The sequence below is a fragment of the Oryctolagus cuniculus genome, chromosome 19, assembly GCF_051225735.1.
Source record: "Oryctolagus cuniculus isolate XC-2025 breed Fujian yellow rabbit chromosome 19, ASM5122573v1, whole genome shotgun sequence".
Lineage (NCBI taxonomy): Eukaryota > Metazoa > Chordata > Mammalia > Lagomorpha > Leporidae > Oryctolagus > Oryctolagus cuniculus.
In genome coordinates, this window is record NC_142885.1 from 23,375,545 (window position 1) to 23,383,071 (window position 7,527).

The 7,527-nt window shown below is 44.9% G+C and overlaps 1 long non-coding RNA gene across 1 annotated transcript; it reads right to left on the minus strand.

Annotated features, from left to right (window-relative positions):
• Nucleotides 1-3,136: 3,136 nt before the first annotated feature.
• On the minus strand, nucleotides 3,137-6,494 carry LOC127490200 (uncharacterized). The gene is made up of 3 exons (XR_016226378.1): nucleotides 6,381-6,494; nucleotides 3,861-4,078; nucleotides 3,137-3,244 (listed from the first exon to the last, which is right to left on the minus strand). It is a non-coding gene; the product is annotated as an uncharacterized LOC127490200 (long non-coding RNA).
• Between the last annotated feature and the right edge of the window lie 1,033 nt (nucleotides 6,495-7,527).

Consider the following 7,527-nt stretch of genomic DNA (forward strand, 5'->3'; position numbering starts at 1 on the left):
TGTTCCTGAATTCAGCTTACTTTTGTCAAGTTGTCTATGACAGCTGACGATGTATCTTGGGGGGGGTGAGGAGTGAGAAGAAAGTTCTGGAATCAGATGCCAGTGCTGGCTGCACAACTCTGCACATGTGCTGCTAGTGAATGTTCACCTTAAAATGGTAAAAAGGAACCAAGGTAAACACCAAAGAGAACTGCTAATGAGTAATGTGAGTTAGCATTCATTCTGATCTAGTTCTCATGACTCCCCTTGCCCCAGCCCCAAGAAATAAGAGGTTGGGCTTAAGTTATGGGGATTACTGCTCCTCCGCAGGAAGCTGGAAAACCCAACAAGCACAGCCAACCTTGCATGCGTGCACATGGGACTTTGAGACTGTGTCACTCTGTGGCTTCCTGGCTACAGTGCTGTGTGTGCATTTGTTCCTCTGTGCATGTGGTTTTTTGAAAACTGACAGTTAACATGCTGTCATGTTTCAAATAGGTTTTGATGGACATACATAAAAATCTGTCATGGGGCTGGTATTGTGTCCCAACAGGTTAAGCCTCTGCCTGTGGCATCCCATTTGGGTGCTGGTTTGAGACCCACTGGCTAATTCACTTTCAAATCCAGATCTCTGCTAATGCACCTGGGAAAGCAGCAGAGGATGGCGCCAGTGCTTGGGCCCCAGCATCCACATGGGAGACCCAGAGGAAGCTCCTGGCTTTATCATGGCCCAATCTCGGTGATTGGGGTCATTTGGGGAGTGAACCAGCAGTTGGATGATCTCTGTGTGTCTCTCCTCCTCTCTCTATTAACTCTGCCATTCAAAGAAATAAGAAAACTTTTAAAAAAAGGATGGTCATATCTTTTAATATTTTCACCTTTCTTCATTCATTGAAGACACAAACAGACCTGTTCTATCAAACAGCTTATAAAACAGACCCTTAAACTGCATCTGATTTCAATGAGAGAGTCTGTATGCATTTTTGTCAGACTTAGAAATAAGGTAAGTATCATTTTAAACTAAAGCAAAGCTCCAAACTTTTGAGTTCTAAAGATAACAAATGAATAAATAAGAAAAGTTTGCTAAAATGATCAATTTCATTAGTTGTTGAGATGGTTGGATGCCAGATGGCTGGATGCCAATGTCCTCAGATGACATGAGGTCCAAACATCTCAAAACACCAGAGCCAAGAGAACCTCATCTCACGTACACAACCCTCACTGGGAGGGTCTTCATGCTGGACTTTTTAGAAAGGCTAGTTTGTTTAAAAATGCTTGGTGTGAACAGAGCCAAGCCTGTATGCTTCTAACTGTATCACTCCTTGTTAAGAAAGAGGGAAACGTCATTAATCAGGCACACACAACCACCCCAATCAGTTCCAAGGTCTCAGAGGAAGCAGGGTTCACAAACACTGATACACAGTATTCACTGGATAAACGCCAACAAGCCTCCTTCAGCAAGACAAAATGTTCATGCGCTCATGAAGTACCATGCATGGAACCGCCCAACTGGTAAAGAAGGGATTGCCTGTGACATTCACCAAGGTGGAACCCAGAGAGGTAGACCTGCTCTTCATTTCCAAAGTGAATTCCAAGATGACCATGTCATGGGGAGGTGGGGGGAGGCGATTCACAAAGAAGAGTAACAAACCAAAGGAAACAGTGAGCAAAAATTAGTGAAAAATTGACGTACAAATGCTTTTCAGGGACTTTTAATGATTACCTTAATAAGACCAAACTGTTTCCTAGATTCACAGCCACTCTTCTAATTACATGCTTGAGAAAATTCTAAGCCATTCTGGGTAGCTGTAACTCAGGGACAGAAAGCAATAAAGTAACACAGCGATGAACAAAGAGCACTTCTGCCTGAAGGTGCTGTGGGGGTTGGCCGGGGACTCCTCACTAACCCAGCACAGCCGCCAGCCTGAGGCTAGTTAGCAATCACTATGTTCTCCTATCTTTAGATGCCTGTGCATGGTTCCCACTGATCCCTCAGGGGCATGCCATCATACCACACGTGGAACTGGGAAGCTGAGAAATGCCACTTCCCTGGCGTCTGCAAAGAACCCACTTTACTAATCACTGCAACTGCCACAAGATCAAGTGTGGCAGAGGCACCTGTGCTAGCAAGCACAGCCCAGGCCCCCACTGCACCTGCCTGTGGGGCAGGGACTCACAGGGCCCTCAGCCTCATCTTAGCTACTTTTTTGCTCAGAGAAGGAAGGCGGGAACTGGCAAGACCCACCACACTCCTGCCCTCAGAATCTCAACTCCAGACAGCCCAAGCTGAAATCCAGGCAACCCTGAAAGGTCAAGGCTTTTGGCCCTGCAGAGACACTCCCAGCAGGCAAGTCGCACCACACCTCCAGGACCCTCCCTGCACTCCTCACACACTCACCTCTCACATTAGCCCACACCCTGCAGCCCAGGAGGGGCAAGCACAGCAGGATTTAAACTGGAACTTCACTGATCTCAATATATGGCCTAGGGCTGGTTCCCACTTCCTATAACTCATATTTAAAAGGGTATCAGTGGTGCCTTTCTCACAGAGTTTTGAAGAGGATTAGACAGGACAATGTGGTATAATTAAATAAAACTCTTGCTTCCCCTCTTTGTGTTGTTATTTAGAAATGAGACAATGGTACATTAAGAAGCCTGACCACTGAAAGTGCTTCATTAATGCTGATTCTCTTAAACATCCCTTCTTGTCCCTCCTACCGTTATTGCTGTAAACAGACCTTTCTATAACCAACAGTTCCTGTCCCAAGATCCAACAGTGAGTGCATTGTTAGTTCTGCATAAGCTGAATTCCAACTGTGTACCAGGGACTACAGGAATGAAAGCAGAGAGACAAAGTCCTGCCCTGGACAAACTCACAGTCTTATACATGATATTGGTATTTAGCAAATAAATGGTGATAAAACGGGTAAGCACTTTACATATACAGGTAGTGTGTTACACAAACTCAAGTTGCCCGAGGACGTCGGTTCCTGAACCCACACTGGAGTACTAGATAAAGTACATGGCTTTAGCTTCGGCATGGCCCACCACCAGCCATTGTAGCCACCTGCAGCGTGAACCCATACCCTGAAGATCTCTCCTGCCCCGCCTCATCTAGAACTCTGCTTTGCAAACCATTCTTTAAATAGAATAAAATATCTAGTACTTACTGTGAGGTGTCAGAATCTTGGGGCAGGCTGGAACAGGGCACTGAGGGATTCTTGGCATTTCTCTAAGCTTCTGCTTTCTCCTCTGTGTGTGCAGTCTGTGAAAATTCACCGGATTACGTGCCAATTAATTCGAGTGCCCCGTGTCCCCGTGTTCCTGCACACACACCTTACGCTGCTGAACAACCCGGAGCAGAGAGGCTGTCAGTCAAAGCCTCTTCGACAGATGCAGCTAGCCAAGGCTACTTCTGGCCAGGCACAGAAAACCCCCCAAATGGACCCAGAGCTCTGGGGAAAGTTCTTCTTCTCGCAATCCCCCTCCCACACACAAGCCCTGGGACTCCTGTCACTCTCCCCTTCCTTTCCTCTCCCCCACATGTGTTTCTCCCCCTCCCTCCCTCGCCTCTCCACTTTCATTCTCCCCACTTCCTCTCTCTTCCTGCCTCCCCTTTGACCCTCTCCTCTCCTCCACCTTCTATCCCAGCTACACCCTACACACACCCCTCCCCCCGCTCTGCACCCCAGGCCATGACTACCCCATCACAGGAAGGCCACCGCGCCAAACTCCCCACACAAAGAGCGTTTCTGTTCCTCAGGAACAGGAACTGAGTCCCAAAGTGTAGTCTTCAGGTAGGGGTCGAAGCAGAGGACCACGCCTGGAAGTTTCCAGAAGCCCAAGGAAACTGATGCGGCCGCCTCCGGCTGTAGCCTCACCTGATCCCAGCCTGAGTCTGCAGGGCCCTGGGTCTCCTCAGGTTCAGCCACCAGCGTTGAAGGCGGCTCCTCAAGGCTCTGGGCAGGAGCGGACACGGCGCTGACTCCCACCAGTGCATCGAGGGCAGAAGTGGCGGCGCCTGCGGGTGCACTTCTGGGTCAAAGCGCCAGGCACAGGCGCACTCCTCACTGGCCACAGGACACACATTGGCATGGAGCTGGATGAGAGATGGAGTAGACAGGACTTGAACTGACTCCCCTGTGGGATACCACAGCACCGGCACACCTGTTCTTACTTCTTAAACTTCTTATTAGCCTTATTACTGTAATATAAATATAAAATATATTATCTGAAACTGGAAGGAAGGAAAAGGAAGGAAATGAGGAAAGAAAGAAGGAGGGAAGGATGGAAGGGGACTCTGGGAGAGTCAGTGTTAGAAGGAGAGCAGAGAAAAGGGAATGTGGTTTATTTTTAAATCAGTCTATAAATTATATTGAAGAATTTTTTGACCCTAAACATATACACGCATCCATTGGACACAATATCAATGTTTAATGGAAACTTATAGAAAAAAAAGTACTCACACTACAGAGAAAACGAGACACACTGTGCACATTAGTAACATTGTGTATGTGGAAAATTCTAGGACTTTTATGAAAATATAAGTATGAAAATGTTTCTGTAGAAATACTCTAAAAGTAAGAGTAAGCTACAGAGGCCGGCGCAGCAGGTTAAAGTCATGGCCTAAAGCACTGGCATTCCATATGTGCACTGCTTCTAGTCCCAGCTGCTCCTCTTCCAATCCAGCTCTCTGCTATGGCCTGGGAAAGCAGTAGAAGATGGCCCAACTCCTTTGGCCCCTGCATGCATGTGGGAGATCTGGAAGAAGCTCCTGGCTCCTGGCTTCAGATTGGCCCAGCTCCGGCCGTTGCAGCCATCTGTGGAGTGAACTAGCAGATGCAAGACCTCTCTCTGTCTCTACCTCTCTCTGTAATTCTTTCAAATAAATAAAATAAATATTTAAAAAAAGAGTAAGCTATATAATTCTGAACATATATTACTCAAAAGTACCAAATAACACTGCATTGTAAAGAATGACACATCATTTAAGTAACACTTAAGGAAGAATGTGCCTTCCTAATAAATGTCACAGTCTGACACAGAGACACAGTTTAGGGACTCTAAAAGCAACTGGCAATATCTGAGCTGGCAAAAAAAAAAAAGCAGTTGTAGAATAGGAAGTATCACTAAGTTTGAATTCCAACAAATTGGGAAGCTATTCCAAGAGCTCATACCATATTCTTTCTGTTTAAATCCTTTACGACTCAAGCCATCCCTAGCACCCCAAAATAATAAGAACAAAAACATCATGAAAGCAGGAGCTTTCACGCAGAGCTGCCTAGAAAGATATGAAAAACACCCATCACGACAAACATCCTCTTTCCACAAACTTTCTCAAGGATGTTCAAGAAGCATTCAGTATTAGATAAATAACAAGAACGAATGTGAGCGAATAACAGACACATTCAAAAGCCAAAAAGCACACGTTTATCAAGAGAGAGTCCTCTGCCCGAATTCTGACGTCTACAAGTGGACTACAAGCCACAAACTTCATTCCCAGCCTAAGACAAGGTCTTCATGTTCCCTAGTCCCTTAACAACCCAGTTTTCTTTCAGATAACATCTTTTCCATCTCTTGGTATTCTGCAGATGTTATCTGAATTTCCTGATTAACTCAGCATCCATTCCCCATCCCTTCTGAAAGTTCCCTCTACCAGTCCACCCATTTCCCTTCCCTCACTTTTCCTAAGGTTGCTCCCCAGACCCTCTCCCAGGTCTAACACTCTGATACTCCACTAGTTCTTATAAGTTGACCTAACACCTGCTTCATGTTACAATTCTGTTGAAAGTCACCTGACTTCCTCTATATAATCCTTCCATTTTCCCTATCTATCAAAAGATGATGACAAAAAGAAATTACCTCATTTCAGCTCCCAACTCCCAAGTGCCTTGCATGTCCCAAGTTCTTCTGTGGCATTTACCCTTATCAGCCCCCCCAGCAGAGATTCCTTGCAATCTTGTCATCCTTAACCATGAATTCTAAAACCCAAACTTTTATTTCCATATCCCTCAAAAACAGACTTTTGGTGTTTTGTACTCTGAGGCAACAGCACACACTTCTCCTCCCAGGTCTCCCTCTCATTGCCTGGATGCCCCAATATTCCCCCTCTTACCACATTCTTTGACACCTGATTCACTGCAAAACTTGGGGGAACACATTCCCCAACATCCAAGTGCCCTCATCCTCATTATACCTAACTCTCCTCTACCCCGTTGGCCCCCACATTTCTTTTACCCCAACCTCTGGGGCTACTCCATTTGACCCTCCCTGTCACGTGATGAAAGTCAACTTCACTGTCCACATGGCCCACCCAGCCGCAGGGAACCTGGTATCCCTTCCCTACTCTTTCCCTTGGGCTCCAAGGCTGCCACGTACATGAGGTGGTCACATCTGCTCACCAGTTGCTCCTCTCCAGGAAGAAGTCCCAGCTGTGTTTAGCAGGAAGTCGAGCAGTCCCCAGAAATGGAAGATTACCCAGCAGATGAACTTCAACTGCATCCAGTTTCATATCCATGAAAATGTCTACAATGAAAATTAATAAATATTAAAGAAATGGAAGAAGACACTCAAAACAGAAATATCTTCCATGGTCATTCATTGGCACAATCGACATAATGAAAATTTCCATTCTACTATAAGCAATTTACAGACACAATGGGATCACAATCAAAGGTCAAATAACATTTTGCCCAGATGGAGAGAAAACAATGCTAAAATTCTTATGAAAACACAGAACATCTGAATAGTGAAAGCAATCTTATACAACATAAACAAAACTCGAAGCATCGCAAAAACAGACTGCAAAACACAGAACAGGGCAGTTACAATCAAAACAACTGGTTTAGTAAAAATATTGACATATAGAACAATGGAACAAAAAAGGAACTCCAGAAATCAATCCACGCATCTACAATCAATTTATCTTGGAAGAAGGCGCTAAAGATTAATCTCAGGTGCAAAGGACAGTTTCTTCAAAAATGTTCCTGAGTAAACTGGACCTCCATATGCAGAACTATGAAAGAAGACCCATGCCTTACACCTTATAGAAAAACCAACTGAAAATAGTTCAAGGAACAAAATCTAAAACCCAATCTCATCAAATTACTAGAGAACACTGGGGAAACATGAAAGACACTGGCATAGGCAAAGATTTCTGGGAAAAGACAGCAGAAGCACAAGCAAAAGCAGCAGAAACAGAAACAGAGAAACGTGATTCCATCAAACTGAGAAGCTTCTACGCTGCAAAAGAAACACTCAGCAAAGTGAGGAGACAACAGAATGAATGGGAGATAACTGTCTGCAAACAAGAAACTGATAAAAGATTAGTATCTACAATCGACAAAGAGCTCAACAATAAAAAATATATAGTTAAGAAATGGGCGTAGAACTTGAACAGGCATGTTTCAAGAAAGGAAATCCATATGGCCAACAGACACATGAAAAAATGCTCAGGATCACTAGCCATCAAGGAAATGCAAATCAAAATGGCAATGAGGTTTCACCGCACCACAGTCAGAATGGCTCTCATACAGAAATCAACAACGA